Source organism: Anoplopoma fimbria, chromosome 7, assembly GCF_027596085.1.
Source record: "Anoplopoma fimbria isolate UVic2021 breed Golden Eagle Sablefish chromosome 7, Afim_UVic_2022, whole genome shotgun sequence".
Lineage (NCBI taxonomy): Eukaryota > Metazoa > Chordata > Actinopteri > Perciformes > Anoplopomatidae > Anoplopoma > Anoplopoma fimbria.
Window position 1 is genome coordinate 4622562 of NC_072455.1, and position 17849 is coordinate 4640410.

General features: G+C 41.7%; 2 pseudogenes; both read left to right on the forward strand.

Moving 5' to 3' along the window:
• Positions 1–5376: 5376 nt before the first annotated feature.
• On the forward strand, positions 5377–8600 carry LOC129093849 (E3 ubiquitin-protein ligase TRIM68-like; annotated as a pseudogene).
• Positions 8601–12981: 4381 nt separating this feature from the next.
• On the forward strand, positions 12982–16225 carry LOC129093850 (zinc finger protein RFP-like; annotated as a pseudogene).
• The last annotated feature ends 1624 nt before the right edge of the window (positions 16226–17849 follow it).

The following is a 17849-nucleotide window of genomic DNA, read 5'->3' on the forward strand; positions in this document are numbered from 1 at the left end:
GCCGACTCCTTCACCTACTGACCAGTCGACTTTCCTGCCGACTCCTTCACCTCCTGATCCGTCGGCTTTCCTGCCGACTCCTTCACCTCCTGACCCGTCGACTTTCATGCCGACTCCTTCACCTACTGACCAGTCGGCTTTCCTGCCGACTCCTTCACCTCCTGACCCGTCGGCTTTCCTGCCGACTCCTGCACCTCAAGAACCGTCGGCGCTCCGGCAGACTCCTGCACCGCCCGTCCCGTCGGCGCCACGGCCAGCTCCAGTCCCGGCTGGGCAGCAGCCTTCCCCGGGTCCCGTCCCGGCTGGGTCGCAGCCTTCCCCAGGTCCCGTCCTGGTCCTACGATCTGGCCCCGACATGGACCCAGCGTTCAACACCTCGTCACAGGCCCGGTTCGGGTTCATTGAAGAGGCGCTCCAGAGACACGTGACCAAGGATGTCACCAACACCGCTGACGTTCGCCACGCCGTGGCGAGCAGCAACCAGGCCTGGACTGCCCTGTTTATCCAGGTTCAGCAGCTCACGACAGCCATTTCGCAGACCTTCGCGCAGCCTGTCCCTAAGCTTGTCTTGCCGGCTTTCCTGACTGTGCCTGTCTCCCCGGCTATCCAGACTGCGCCTGTCCTGACTGCGCCTGTCTCCCCGGCTTTCCAGACTGCGCCTCCTGTCAATCGGCTATCCAGACTGCACCTGTCTCGCTGGCTTCCCGGCCGACTCCTGTGACCCTGCCGCCTTCCTGGCCGACTCCTGACCCTTCGGCGTTCTGGCCGACTCCTGACCCATCGGCGTTCTGGCCGACTCCTGACCCATCGGCGCCCCTGCCGACTCCTGTCCAGTCGGCGCCCCCTGCCGACTCCTGACCCGTCGGCATCCCGGCCGACTCCTGTCCCGGCCGACTCCTGTCCCGTCGGCTTTCCTGCCGACACCTTCTGTCCTGACCAGTCGGCTTTCCTGCCGACTCCTTCACCTCCTGACCAGTCGGCTTTCCTGCCGACTCCTTCACCTCCTGACCCGTCGGCTTTCCTGCCGACTCCTTCACCTCCTGACCCGTCGGCTTTCCTGCCGACTCCTTCACCTCCTGACCCGTCGACTTTCATGCCGACTCCTTCACCTACTGACCAGTCGGCTTTCCTGCCGACTCCTTCACCTCCTGACCCGTCGGCTTTCCTGCCGACTCCTTCACCTCTGACCCGACTTTCGGCGCTCCTTCATCTCCTGACTCCAGACCGACCCGTCCCGTCCTGCGTCCTACGATCTGGCTCCGACATGGACCCCTTCAACACCTCGTCACAGGCCCGGTTCGGGTTCATTGAAGAGAGTGCTCCAGAGACACGAGACCCAGGATGTCACCAACACCGCTGATGTTCGCCACACCGTGGCGAGCAGCAACCAGGCCTGGACTGCCCTGTTTATCCAGGTTCAGCAGCTCACGACAGCCATTTCGCAGACCTTCGCGCAGCCTGTCCCTAAGCTTGTCTTGCCGGCTTTCCTGACTGTGCCTGTCTCCCTGGCTATCCAGACTGCGCCTGTCTCCCTGGCTTTCCGGACTGCGCCTGTCTCGCCGGCTATCCAGACTGCACCTGTCTCGCTGGCTTCCCGGCTGACTCCTGTCCAGTCGGCGCTCCTGCCGACTCCTGTCCCGTCGGCACCCCGGCCGACTCCTGACCCTTCGGCGTTCCGGCCGACTCCTGACCCGTCGGCGTTCCGGCCGACTCCGGCCGACTCCTGACCCGTCGGCGTTCCGGCCGACTCCTGACCCGTCGGCGCCCTGCCGACTCCTGTCCAGTCGGCGTCAGTGCCGACTCCTGACCCGTCGGCGTCCCGGCCGACTCCTGTCCCGTCGGCTTTCCTGCCGACTCCTTCACCTCCTGACCCGTCGGCTTTCATGCCGACTCCTTCACCTACTGACCAGTCGGCTTTCCTGCCGACTCCATCGCCTCGTGACCCGTCGGCTTTCCTGCCGACTCCTGTACCTCCTGATCCGTTGGCGCTCCGGCCGACTCCTTCACCTCCTGACCAGTCGGCTTTCCGGCCGACTCCTTCACCTCCTGACCCGTCGGCTTTCCTGCCGACTCCTGCACCTCAAGAACCGTCGGCTTTCCTGCCAACTCCTTCACCTCCTGACCCGTCGGCTTTCCTGCCTTTCATGCCGATACTCCTTCACCTACTGACCCGTCGGCTTTCCTGCCGACTCCTTCACCTACTGACCAGTCGGCTTTCCTGCCGACTCCTTCACCTCCTGACCCATCGGCTTTCCTGCCAACTCCTGCACATCAACAACCGTCGGCGCTCCGGCAGACTCCTGCACCACCCGTCCCGTCGGCGCCACGGCCAACTCCAGTCCCGGCTGGGCAGCAGCCTTCCCCGGGTCCCGTCCCGGCTGGGTCGCAACCTTCCCCAGGTCCCGTGCTGGCTGGGCCGCAGCCTACCCCGGGTCCCGTCCCGGCTGGGCTGCAGCGTCCACCTGCTTCCGCTGGGTCGCAGCGTCCCCCTGCTCCTGTTCCCGCCTTGCAGCCAGAGCCCCAGGTCCGAGAGATCTTGCCTCCAGACCCCCTACACCCACCCGACTGGAGATCCGGACTCTGCGGCCTGGGAGGAGTATTAAACAAACAGCATTAGACTTATTACCTGTCAGAAAAATTGTATTCCAAGATTAAAAGTAACATTACTCAATTACTGTAAGAAAAAATGTAAAGTAGTGTACTTCGCTTGGATATTACATGCTTGTACTTCTATATATTTCAAATATTGGACTTCGGCAATGTTGGTCCATTGGTCGGTTCAACAGTTTGGTCTAGACCGAAAGATCTCAGCTATTTGATGCATTTCAATGACATTTTGATTGTTGACCATAATGTGATGGACTTTCCAGCGCAAAGATTTAAATACACCTCACATGAAGAATATTGCGCGTCAGATGGAAGAAAAATATTCCACTGCCTGCGGGGAAATTAGTCTCTTGTCTAATCACCCTTTATCTCCTCCTTGTTATATTTAAATGACTTCCCCCACATCTCTCAAAGATTATAATCTTGTTCCATTATTATAATATATCATAGTGTGACACTCACTTTGAATTATGAGCAATTTTACCTTTGATGTTTTTCAGTGTCATTTCCACTCCATGCCATTTGCTTTTAATATAGTAATTATTTATTGATGTTTTGGGTACTTTTACTGAATACTTCCATTGAAGAGGATTCAGCTGAAAGAAAGCAATGTGTCTCTGACAATGTCTCAAACATTTTAGTACGTCTTGTACTTTGGCTTCAATTGTTTACATTTTTCCTAAACACAATCCTACGGTCATGTAGTCAATCTCGTTCAGGTATTGAAGGGTTGGCCCTCAGCTACAGACCAACATGTGCTGGAATGTTTGAATCACATGCTGTAATTATTTATCTAGGTCATTACGTTCCGGCTTGAATGTTATTGAGCAGCAGCCAAAACGTGATCAATTATTGTTGAGGATGGTGTGAAAAAACACCTGACAGAATAATACGTACGAAAATGTGTCACGTGCAATTCTGGTGAACCACCATGTGAGTGATTAAACATATAGTGTTTCACATTGTAAAGTGTGCCTCAGACAAATGTTGTGTAATTCTTCAATCTAAAAATAAATCCAGAGATTTATGAATAATGCATAAAAAAGTCTTACAATGTAGAAAACTAACTTGAACGTTGTCTTCAACATGATTTCACTATTAAATACATGAGAAATAATTTTCTTTCATCAACCACAAACCAGAATATGTACAGTACATATTTAACTATATGTATATATATATTCATTCTTCCTTGGAAGGTTGCAGAAGCACACAGCTGATGTGAATCTGAACAGAACAATTAAGAAGTACACAGCAACACATCTTGAACTTATGATTAATGCACTTATCCTAAACTTTGACCTTTCTCTTGGCAAATCAATTTATTAAAATAAATTAGTTGATTTCTTTCGATACAGCCTATAATATAAGAGAGTAAATTTAACAGAAATGGCAAAAAAAATCCAATTGGTAGTATGTTTATTCAGGTGTACATGTGGTTTAAAAAAAATAGAGTGGTGTGGTGTTTAATTGTGATGTTTAAGTTTTCTTACTTTATTTTTAAAGCTTGCAAGAGGGACTATTCAATTGGTATTAATTCAGATTTCTCCAGCATTAAATAATGAAATCATGTGTTTAGTGACTTTTGTTGAATACAATGAAGATTTGATTGCAGAAGTTGTTCAAGTTGTTATTCTATATTGTTGGGCTTTTTAATGCATTATTCATATATCTCTGGAATGATTTTAGATCAAAGAATTGCACAAACTTTTCCTGAGGCACACTGTACAACGTAAAGTACTATATGTTTAATCCCAACACACTCAACAGATTTGCCCATGGAACCTTTTTGGTACATATTATTCTGTCACCCTTCACTACCTCCACTACATGCCAAGGAACAAGATGTATTAGAGTGTCATTCTGTCAGGTGGGTTTCACACACAAACACATTCATTTGTCCTCAACAATAACTGATCACGTTTTGGCTGTCGATCACTCTCATGCTTGGGAATAATGACCTTGAGGTGAATTCCCGTAGAGCTTGATCTGCAGCTGAGGCCCAACCCTTCACTACCTCCACTACATGACCTCAATCTATCAGTTGGAGCCAAGGAACAAGATGTACTAGAGTGACTGTGGGATGAGAAAAAAAATATTTTTGAACTTGCAAAGAGCAGCTAAACGGTAATTAGACAAGAGTGACTAATCCGACTGCAAAACAAGGAGTGTCTATGAGTATTTAAACCACACTGCATGCTGCACTTTATGCTACGTCTTGTGAGAACGATCAGGACACACGACATGACAACACAACTAGGTAAGATAGATAAAATGTGGTAATTTAAAGTAGAAAAAATGCTTTATTTTAAATGTTTTCTTCTATTAATGGTATATTTTATATAAATAATGGCATTAATGGTTAGAACGACTTAAGAAATAACAAAATGAAACAGGTTTCATGGCAATTCCGATATAAATACTGCATATTTACTCGGTCTTTTATATTTTCTGCTTAAATATTCTGGTGCACAGATATTTAAAACACTTTAAAGTTATGTTATGTTTGTCTTAAAGGTCTGGAAGAAAGGGCAAGAGGACAATATAACTTCTATTCATAGATAAATACTAAATGGTTTTATTTGTTCGTTATTTGTGGTTTTCTTTCTGTGGATAAGACGATCTGAAATCTGATTGTGAAAGTTATGTGAATTGGTTTTTCTTTTACTCTTTCTGGTATTATTAAAAAATTCAAGTGCTGCAATGGTTTTTACTCATTTACGGTGTCTCATGTTTAAGTAATATAATGTTATTTTTCCAGTTGCAAACATGGCCTTTGCGGTCGTGGTGGAAGAGCAGTTCAAGTGCTGCATCTGCCTTGACATATTCACCAACCCGACCACCATCACTTGTGGTCACACCTTTTGCCTGGACTGCATTGAAGGTTTTTGGGATATGAAGAGAAAGCCTGAGTGTCCGCTGTGCAAAAAGACATGCAGAAAGCGCCCGAAGCTCAGCATCAACCTAGGTTATGCTGAAATCATTGAATTCTATAAAAGGTTTGTTATTGAACACTACTACCTCTCTCGCTTTTTTTAAGCAAGCCATATTAAACCAAATTTTGTTTTACTAAAATTGAGATTTAACAGATTTGGATTATGATCAAAAGGTCTCAAGGGGAGAATTTGCCGCCAGGAAGCAGGGAAAATTCTCTACCCCAACTTTTGGAGGCTGACGAAGTTCCCTGTGACATCTGCTGCGGAGACAAATCACCGTCGGTCAAGTCGTGTCTGACGTGCTTGGAATCATATTGCGAACTTCACCTCGCACCACACCTGAGGGAAGCAGCCCTGCAGACACACCAGCTGACGGATTCGGACAGTTTCATCGCCAGTCATCTCTGCAGAAAACACAAGAAGCCGCTGACGATGTTCTGCAAGAGCGACCAGAAGCCTGTTTGTGTGAAATGCACAGAGAAGGAGCACAAACAGCACAACTTTGTACTCATTGAGGAGGAGAGGAAGAGGGTCAAGGTGAGAGAAATGTTTATTTTTATTGGTCATCTTTTTTTTACGAAACCATTCCTTTTACTTGCTTTACCCTTGTATGTAATGTGTTTTGCATGCATTTTTGACATTTTGCAGACTTCTTTGAGGGACACGAAGGCCAGCATTAAACAGATGATCCATGCCAGATGGAGAAAAATAGAGCAGATAAAAAATTCTGTGGATCTAAGCAAAGTAAGTTCATTTTTAAAAAAGGTCTTACTTCTCCTGTTTGTTTGTTTTGATCTGTAACATTAAACGTTTCTATCGTTTCAATCGACAGGAAATCACAGAAAGGGAGATACAGGGCAGTGCTAAGGTCTGCAGCTTGCTGATAACCGCCATCCAGAGACACCAGGCCAGGCTGGCGGAGGAGCTGGAGAAGAAGCATGAAGAAGCCGAGAGGAGAGCTGAGGAGATGTTCCAGGAGCTGCAGCAGGAAGTCCACGAGCTGAAGACGAGGGGCATCGAGCTGAAGCAGCTAGAGAACACTCAGAGCCCCGTTCAACTCCTGCAGGTTAGATACCTGAACTAGATTTTAACATTTCTATGCAGCGTCAATATTTTAAAAACCGTCCTACGTATTCAAACCTGTGCGATCATCTTTTCAACTTTTTCTTCATTTTAGAGTTTCCCGTCTCTAAATCGACTCCCATCCACCAGAGATTGGTCTGACGTCACAGTCTACTCTGATAACTGCATGGGAACGGTGACGAGAGCCTTCTCCAAGCTCGTCGACATCTGCCAGGATCTTTCGGACAAACTGTCTGCAGATGGTCAGTAGTCTTTTGGCAGAAACAAAAGAAAAGAAAAGATTTTTTGAAAATCAGTGCTTGAAAATAACCTTTTTCTTTTCCCTTTTGCAGAAGCAGACAAGCTGAATGAATATGCAGGTATGTTCACAGTCCCACGTCCATCATAGTTTTACCTTGATTAGCTTCTCTTCTTATGACCTGACTCACTGTTTTTCTTCTTTGTTTCTGCAGTCGATGTCACTCTGGACCCTGAGACTGCTTCAGGCTGGCTCGTCCTGTCTCCAGACAGAAAGAAGGTATTGTCTGATTTCTATGATCATTATATTAAAGGTGTGAAGGGCACAGTTTTCCTAGGAAACTAAAAGTTCTCACATTTAAAGACGGATCTTTTGTTCTGACACAGCAGTTTGAGCGTAAAATTATTGAGCTTTTTCGCTAAAAACACCATGTGCTGTGCTCCAATTTGCTGTAATAAGATTTGAAGTAAAGACATTTTCTCACATGAATGTGAGAATTCACTCGAAAGGGGCTTAAAATTATGATCTGAAAAATAATAAGGCTACACTGTTAAGATAAGATAAGATAATCCTTTTTTTGCAGGATTACAGCAGCAGAGAGGATAGTGCAAACAAGATACATAGTAAAAAACAAAATCAAAACAAGTATTATAAATAAGTAAATAAGTAATAACACAGTAAAGAACAAGTAAAACAACTTAAAAATCCACAATAACTAAAATATTATATTAACAGAATATTTTTGTATTGTACAGTGGATTGCACAGATTTTTATATTGGACAGTTTTTTGGTACGTGTGGTCTACTGGTTGTGCAGCCTGACAGCGGCAGGAAGGAAGGACCTTAACATTAATAACCTGCGGTTATTAATATTAACCATATTAATCGTTACAATTAGGCTAATGTTTCATGTGATGAGGATGATGACGGTAACGATGATTATGTTGATTCACAGGTGGTCGTCAGCAGCCAGAACAATAATGCCCTACTCCCAGACAATCCTCGGCGTTTCAACTCCTGCGTCTGTGTTTTGGGCAAACAAACCTTTGCATCTGGAAGACGCTACTGGGTTGTTCAGGTAAGGAGATCAGAAACAGGAAAGCAGTGCACTTAAACAAATCAAATTGAATGTATCCGACCACCACAGAAGAACATCAGCATCTAAAGACTAGTTATACACAGTTAATATAATACAACCTCTAACTGAATCAAGTTCAACTTAAGGAAATCAAACACAATCGGCCTATTGTGAATCATGAATACATTTTTTATTATGGTGAAGCGTTCTTTTAAAACAAGCATGCATGTCTGATTATGTCATTTGTGTTTTCAGGTTGGAAACAAAACAGACTGGGATCTTGGCGTGACCAGGAGTCCATCAACAGGAAGGGGGTCATCTCGGTGCGTCCTGAACACGGTTACTGGGCGATCTGTCGGCGGAAAGGCAACAGTCTCACCGCCTGCGCCGGCCCCTCGGTCGCCCTCCACCTCCAGAAAACCCCCCAGAAAGTGGGCGTGTTCCTGGACTACGAGGAAGGATCGGTGTCCTTCTACGACGCGGAGGCAAAGACCCACATTTACACGTACAGCGGGTGTGACTTCAATGAGCCCCTTAACCCGTACTTCAACCCCTGTGTTCAAGATGAAGGGAAGAACACCGCCCGTTGATCATCTGTCCTCTTGAGGAACGAGTCAGAGAAGGACAGGACATTACCATTGAGTCAGTTATGTCATGAGTCATAAGAAAGGATGAGGCTTACTGATGTCAAACATTTTGTTTATACACTGTATATAATTCTATATTTATTTTACTTGACTAGTGTTTGACCAACTCTGGACTGCAACAAGCTAAATGTCACGACTTGCCTTTGCACACACTTTTACTGCCTAAAAGATGGCAGCAATGTTTACATTATTCCTGAATGGTTTTCAGACCCATGTGTATATAAATGTAGCCTATATTAAAATGCTCTAAATGTTGCATGAACTGTGCAACTTCATGACGTTGCCTAAATGAGCAATTTATCACTCAAGATACAAATTGTTTAACTGCAAATAAAATATATATTTTGAGAGAAGCAATTCATTTGTCATTTAATGATGTATTATATATGTTTAACTTTGTTGACTTTCTTATTTTGCAATTTGTATAGGTTGCCGGCAATATTAATATATGTAACTGCAAAGTCTTTTTCTTATTCAACCTTTAGTTTTTAAAGGAAAATATGCCGATCATGCAAATTATTTACTTATTTACTTACTACTAAATATGTACTGATCTAACGTGCGCAAAAGCATTACTTAACTTTGGTTTAGCAGCATGTTTCCAGTGATGACAGCTAGCTTAACATGCTGTTAGCTGGGGATAATGCAGACAAAAGTTTATATAACGTGATATGGAGGGTCGGTTCTGAGACGCTGAACCTTAATTTTGAGACTTCTCGGCGTCGTGGGTCTAACTGAATGACCCATTTCTTTTATTTGATAAGAAAAGACAAGTTTCTAATACCAGAGGGGTTGCTAATTAGTCTCTAAGTTTAGTGGAACTAGTAATACAGAGATGGAGGGAGGACAGCTGAGCGGGCCTCGTCAATCACATGAAATTGCCTCTCATGCAAGTAATAAAGCTCGGTCATGGTACCGAAAATCAGCTTTTTGCTTCGGTGAGAGTAGTAGGTTCATGACAACACAGCCTTTTGCAGGCCTTAATGACACATGTAGGTCAAAACATAATTAAACATGAATACTGGACTTTCATAGTCCTTCAGTTGACTTAACAAGCCACCTGCCAGGGGAAAGGAGAATTATTTTTTTTGTTTATACCTGATGGTATTTAGCAAAACAGGTTACAGTAATCTGTACAGTATCTGTCTGAGAGCAGTTTAGCCTCAGGGGGCGACGGCTGATATAATTGGACTGAATACCTGCATGTAACCAAAGTGCTCTCAAATGGGATTAGTCAATACTAGCAGGACGACAAATGGAAACCAGATCGCTTCAGACAGGAACATATTGTCCCAATGCCTACATGCTTCCGGTAATAGAGATCAAGCCAATAATTAATGGATTCAAACAGGAGAGTACTGTAACAATAGAACATGATGAAATTACTTCCTGCATGCGTAATTAGACTCAGACATGATGAAATAACAGCTGGAACATAGTGTTAAAAGAGCTTGCCAGAAAACTGTTATCTAATAACTTAAACAAACAGCCTTAGACTCATTAACTGTCAGAAAAATCGTATTCAAAGATTAAAAGTAACATTACTCAAGTACTGTAAGAAAAAATGTAAAGTAGTGTACTTCGCTTGGATATTACATGCTTGTACTTCTATATATTTCAAATATTGGACTTTGGCAATGTTGGTCCATTGGTCGGTTCAACAGTTTGGTCTAGACCGAAAGATCTCAGCTATTTGATGCATTTCAATGACATTTTGATTGTTGACCATAATGTGATGGACTTTCCAGCGCAAAGATTTAAATACACCTCACATGAAGAATATTGCGCGTCAGATGGAAGAAAAATATTCCACTGCCTGCGGGGAAATTAGTCTCTTGTCTAATTACCCTTTAGCTCCTCCTTGTTATATTTAAATAACTTTCCCACCATCTCTCGAAGATTATAATCTTGTTCCATTATTATGCAGCTGTGGCGTAGTGGAGAGCAAGGTAGTTCTCCATTCAGAGGATCGGTGGTTCAATACCCGGCTTCGGCAGTCGATGTGTCCTTGGGCAAGACACTTAATCCCAAATTGCTCCCGAAGGCTTGCCATCGGTGTGGACTGGATGTTGTATGAATGTTAGTTAGAGTCTGATGGTGGCACCTTGCATGGTAGCCTGTCATCAGTGTGTGAATGGGTGAATGATATGCAACATACTACTGATTGTAAGTCGCTTTGGATAAAAGCGTCTGCTAAATGACTGTAATGTAATGTATAATACATTATAGTGTGACACTCACTTTGAATTATGAGCAATTTTACCTTTGATGTTTTTCAGTGTCATTTCCACTACATGCCATTTGCTTTTAATATAGTAATTATTTATTGATGTTTTGGGTACTTTTACTGAATACTTCCATTGAAGAGGATTCAGCTGAAAGAAAGCAATGTGTCTCTGACAATGTCTCAAACATTTTAGTACGTCTTCTACTTTGGCTTCAATTGTTTACATTTTTCCTAAACACAATCCTACGGTCATGTCGTCAATCTTGTTCAGGTATTGAAGGGTTGGCCCTCAGCTATAGACCAACATGTGCTGGAATGTTTGAATCACATGCTGTAATTATTTATTTAGGTCATTACGTCCCGGCTTGAATGTTATTGAGCAGCAGCCAAAACGTGATCAATTATTGTTGAGGATGGTGTGAAAAAACACCTGACAGAATAATACGTACGGAAATGTGTCACGTGCAATTCTGGTGAACCACCATGTGAGTGATTAAACATATAGTGTTTCACATTGTAAAGTGTGCCTCAGACAAATGTTGTGTAATTCTTCAATCTAAAAATCAATCCAGAGATTTATGAATAATGCATAAAAAAGTCTTACAATGGAGAAAACTAACTTGAACGTTGTCTTCAACATGATTTCACTATTAAATACATGAGAAATCTGAATAAATGCTAATTAATAGGCATTCGTCCAGGCTTTTGAGACAAATTAAACTTGTCCATTTTCTTTCATCAACCACAAACCAGAATATGTACAGTACATATTTAACTATATGTATATATATATTCATTCTTCCTTGGAAGGTTGCAGAAGCACACAGCTGATGTGAATCTGAACAGAACAAGTAAGAAGTACACAGCAACACATCTTGAACTTATGATTAATGCACTTATCCTAAACTTTGACCTTTCTCTTGGCAAATCAATTTATTAAAATAAATTAGTTGATTTTTTTCGATACAGCCTATAATATAAGAGAGTAAATTTAACAGAAATGGCTAAAAAAAATCCAATTGGTAGTATGTTTATTCTGCTGTACATGTGGTTTAAAAAAAAATAGAGTGGTGTGGTGTTTAATTGTGATGTTTAAGTTTTCTTACTTTATTTTTAAAGCTGGCAAGAGGGACTATTCAATTGGTATTAATTCAGATTTCTCCAGCATTAAATAATGAAATCATGTATTTAGTGACTTTTGTTGAATACAATGAAGATTTGATTGCAGAAGTTGTTCAAGTTGTTATTCTATATTGTTGGGCTTTTTAATGCATTATTCATATATCTCTGGAATGATTTTAGATCAAAGAATTGCACAAACTTTTCCTGAGGCACACTGTACAACGTAAAGTAATATATGTTTAATCCCAACACACTCAACAGATTTGCCCATGGAACCTTTTTGGTACATATTATTCTGTCACCCTTCACTACCTCCACTACATGCCAAGGAACACGATGTACTAGAGTAATTGGGGGATGAGAAAAAAAATATTTTTAAACTTGCAAAGAGCAGCTAAACAGTAATTAGACAAGAGTGACTAATCCGACTGCAAAACAAGGAGTGTCTTTGAGTATTTAAACCACACTGCATGCTGCACTTTATGCTACGTCTTGTGAGAACGATCAGGACACACGACATGACAACACAACTAGGTAAGATAGATAAAATGTGGTAATTTAAAGTAGGAAAAATGCTTTATTTTAAATGTTTTCTTCTATTAATGGTATATTTTATATAAATAATGGCATTAATGGTTAGAACGACTTAAGAAATAACAAAATGAAACAGGTTTCATGGCAACTCCAATATAAATACTGCATATTTAGTCAGTCTTTTATATTTTCTGCTTAAATATTCTTGTGCACAGATATTTAAAACACTTTAAAGTTATTTTATGTTTGTCTTAAAGGTCTGGAAGAAAGGGCAAGAGGACAATATAACTTCTATTCATAGATAAATACTAAATGGTTTTCTTTGTTCGTTATTTGTGGTTTTCTTTCTGTGGATAAGACGATCTGAAATCTGATTGTGAAAGTTATGTGAATTGGTTTTTCTTTTACTCTTTCTGGTATTATTAAAAAATTCAAGTGCTGCAATGGTTTTTACTCATTTACGGTGTCTCATGTTTAAGTAATATAATGTTATTTTTCCAGTTGCAAACATGGCCTTTGCGGTCGTGGTGGAAGAGCAGTTCAAGTGCTGCATCTGCCTTGACATATTCACCAACCCGACCACCATCACTTGTGGTCACACCTTTTGCCTGGACTGCATTGAAGGTTTTTGGGATATGAAGAGAAAGCCTGAGTGTCCGCTGTGCAAAAAGACATGCAGAGCGCCCGAAGCTCAGCATCAACCTAGGTTATGCTGAAATCATTGAATTCTATAAAAGGTTTGTTATTGAACACTACTACCTCTCTCGCTTTTTTTAAGCAAGCCATATTAAACCAAATTTTGTTTTACTAAAATTGAGATTTAACAGATTTGGATTATGATCAAAAGGTCTCAAGGGGAGAATTTGCCGCCAGGAAGCAGGAAAGATTCTCTACCCCAACTTTTGGAGGCTGACGAAGTTCCCTGTGACATCTGCTGCGGAGACAAATCACCGTCGGTCAAGTCGTGTCTGACGTGCTTGGAATCATATTGCGAACTTCACCTCGCACCACACCTGAGGGAAGCAGCCCTGCAGACACACCAGCTGACGGATTCGGACAGTTTCATCGCCAGTCATCTCTGCAGAAAACACAAGAAGCCGCTGACGATGTTCTGCAAGAGCGACCAGAAGCCTGTTTGTGTGAAATGCACAGAGAAGGAGCACAAACAGCAAAACTTTGTACTCATTGAGGAGGAGAGGAAGAGGGTCAAGGTGAGAGAAATGTTTATTTTTATTGGTCATCTTTTTTTTACGAAACCATTCCTTTTACTTGCTTTACTCTTGTATGTAATGTGTTTTGCATGCATTTTTGACATTTTGCAGACTTCTTTGAGGGACACGAAGGCCAGCATTAAACAGATGATCCATGCCAGATGGAGAAAAATAGAGCAGATAAAAAATTCTGTGGATCTAAGCAAAGTAAGTTCATTTTTAAAAAAGGTCTTACTTCTCCTGTTTGTCTGTTTTGATCTGTAACATTCAACGTTTCTATCGTTTCAATCGACAGGAAATCACAGAAAGGGAGATACAGGGCAGTGCTAAGGTCTGCAGCTTGCTGATAACCGCCATCCAGAGACACCAGGTCAGGCTGGCGGAGGAGCTGGAGAAGAAGCATGAAGAAGCCGAGAGGAGAGCTGAGGAGATGTTCCAGGAGCTGCAGCAGGAAGTCCACGAGCTGCAGATGAGGGGCATCGAGCTGAAGCAGCTAGAGAACACTCAGAGCCCCGTTCAACTCCTGCAGGTTAGATACCTGAAATTAATTGCATAATTTCTGTGCAGCCTCAACGTTTCAACAACCGTCCAACGTTTTTAAACCTGTGCGACCTAATCTAATCTAAACCTAATCTTCTCATTATTATTTTCTTCATTTTAGAGTTTCCCGTCTCTAAATCGACTCCCATCCACCAGAGATTGGTCTGACGTCACAGTCTACTCTGATAACTGCATGGGAACGGTGACGAGAGCCTTCTCCAAGCTCGTCGACATCTGCCAGGATCTTTCGGACAAACTGTCTGCAGATGGTCAGTAGTCTTTTGGCAGAAACAAAAGAAAAGAAAAGATTTTTTGAAAATCAGTGCTTGAAAATAACCTTTTTCTTTTCCCTTTTGCAGAAGCAGACAAGCTGAATGAATATGCAGGTATGTTCACAGTCCCACGTCCATCATAGTTTTACCTTGATTAGCTTCTCTTCTTATGACCTGACTCACTGTTTTTCTTCTTTGTTTCTGCAGTCGATGTCACTCTGGACCCTGAGACTGCTTCAGGCTGGCTCGTCCTGTCTCCAGACAGAAAGAAGGTATTGTCTGATTTCTATGATCATTATATTAAATGTGTGAAGGGCACAGTTTTACTGGGAAACTAAAAGTTCTCACATTTAAAGACGGATCTTTTGTTCTGACACAGCAGTTTGAGCGTAAAATTATTGAGCTTTTTCTCTAAAAACATCATGTGCTGTGCTCCATTTTGCTGTAATAAGATTTGAAGTAAAGACATTTTCTCACATGAATGTGAGAATTCACTCTAAAGGGGCTTAAAATTATGATCTGAAAAATAATAAGACTCCACTGTTAAGATAAGATAAGATAATCATTTTTTTGCAGGATTACAGCAGCAGAGAGGATAGTGCAAACAAGATACATAGTAAAAAACAAAATCAAAACAAGTATTATAAATAAGTAAATAAGTAATAACACAGTAAAGAACAAGTAAAACAACTTAAAAATCCACAATAACTAAAATATTATATTAACAGAATATGTTTTGTATTGTACAGTGGATTGCACAGATTTTTATATTGCACAGTTTTTTGGCACGTGTGGTCTACTGGTTGTGCAGCCTGACAGCGGCAGGAAGGAAGGACCTTAACATTAATAACCTGCGGTTATTAATATTAACCATATTAATCGTTACAATTAGGCTAATGTTTCATGTGATGAGGATGATGACGGTAACGATGATTATGTTGATTCACAGGTGGTCGTCAGCAGCCAGAACAATAATGCCCTACTCCCAGACAATCCTCGGCGTTTCAACTCCTGCGTCTGTGTTTTGGGCAAACAAACCTTTGCATCTGGAAGACGCTACTGGGTTGTTCAGGTAAGGAGATCAGAAACAGGAAAGCAGTGCACTTAAACAAATCAAATTGAATGTATCCGACCACCACAGAAGAACATCAGCATCTAAAGACTAGTTATACACAGTTAATATAATACAACCTCTAACTGAATCAAGTTCAACTTAAGGAAATCAAACACAATCGGCCTATTGTGAATCATGAATACATTTTTTATTATGGTGAAGCGTTTCTTTTAAAACAAGCATGCATGTCTGATTATGTCATTTGTGTTTTCAGGTTGGAAACAAAACAGACTGGGATCTTGGCGTGACCAGGGAGTCCATCAACAGGAAGGGGTCATCTCGGTGCGTCCTGAACACGGTTACTGGGCGATCTGTCGGCGGAAAGGCAACAGTCTCACCGCCTGCGCCGGCCCCTCGGTCGCCCTCCACCTCCAGAAAACACCCCAGAAAGTGGGCGTGTTCCTGGACTACGAGGAAGGATCGGTGTCCTTCTACGACGCGGAGGCAAAGACCCACATTTACACGTACAGCGGGTGTGACTTCAATGAGCCCCTTAACCCGTACTTCAACCCCTGTGTTCAAGATGAAGGGAAGAACACCGCCCTTGATCATCTGTCCTCTTGAGGAACGAGTCAGAGAAGGACAGGACATTACCATTGAGTCAGTTATGTCATGAGTCATAAGAAAGGATGAGGCTTACTGATGTCAAACATTTTGTTTATACACTGTATATAATTCTATATTTATTTTACTTGACTAGTATTTGACTGACTCTGGACTGCAACAAGCTAAATGTCACGACTTGCCTTTGCACACACTTTTACTGCCTAAAAGATGGCAGCAATGTTTACATTATTCCTGAATGGTTTTCAAACCCATGTGTATATAAATGTAGCCTATATTAAAATGCTCTAAATGTTGCATGAACTGTGCAACTTCATGATGTTGCCTAAATGAACAATTTATCACTCAAGATACAAATTGTTTAACTGCAAATAAAATATATATTTCGAAAATTTTGAGAGAAGCAATTCATTTGTCATTTAATGATGTATTATAAATGTTTAACTTTGTTGACTTTCTTATTTTGCAATTTGTATAGGTTGCTGGCAATATTAATATATGTAAATGCAAAGTCTTTTTCTTATTCAACCTTTATTTTTCAAGGAAAATATGCCGATCATGCAAATTATTTACTTACTACTAAATATGTACTGATTTAATGTGCGCCAAAGCATTACTTAATTGGGTTTAGCAGCATGTTTCCAGTGATGACAGCTAGCTTAACATGCTGTTAGCTGGGGATAATGCAGACAGAAGTTTATATAACGTGATATGGAGGGTCGGTTCTGAGACGCTGAACCTTAATTTTGAGACTTCTCGGCGTCGTGGGTCTAACTGAATGACCCATTTATTTATTTTTTTTACAGTTGGAACATAGTGTTAAAAGAGCTTGCCAGAAAACTGCTATCTAATAACTTAAACAAACAGCATTAGACTTATTATCTGTCAGAAAAATTGTATTCAAAGATTAAAAGTAACATTCATCAAATACTGTAAGAAAAATGTAAAGTAGTGTACTTCACTTGGATATTACATGCTTGTACTTCTATATATTTAACATATTGGACTTCGGCAATGTTGGTCCATTGGTCGGGTCAACAGTTTGGTCTAGACCGAAAGATCTCAGCTATTTGATGCATTTCAATGACATTTTGTACATTTGTTTGGACATTCGTGGTTCCAAAAGAATGAATCCTAATTTCCATTGGCACCAGCGGTGATATTCCTTGTGAGGTTGAAATCTGTAGTTTTAGTCGAAATATCTCAAAAAACGATTGATAGACATTTTGTCACAGAAATGTATATCCCCCTCAGAAATATTTTTTTTGTAACTTTAGTGATTCTATAAGTTTTCATTGGGTCACATTTTTTTGTATGTCAATATTTTGGTCAAATAGCAGAATCTTTTTCCATTGACGCCAGATTTCGCATTCATATGCAGATATCTGTTTAACAAATGAAGCCAAGGACTATTGGAAAATTACGGGAAAATGTCGAACAGGGTTCAACATCTAAATTTAGAATAATTACTTCCGGCCCATGAATCAGACTCAGAAAGGATGACATGACAGCTGGAACTCTTCCATTGCTTCATTCATCACTCATACTGTTTTCCTAGAGTCGCCATCAAAAGTGCTGGCTGACTCAGTTGGAGCATTTCCGATCAAAGTTCTTGTTCTTTAACAATCTTGGTTTTTGGGTTGTTGTTTTTTTATTTTAAGATGATAAGATTTGTT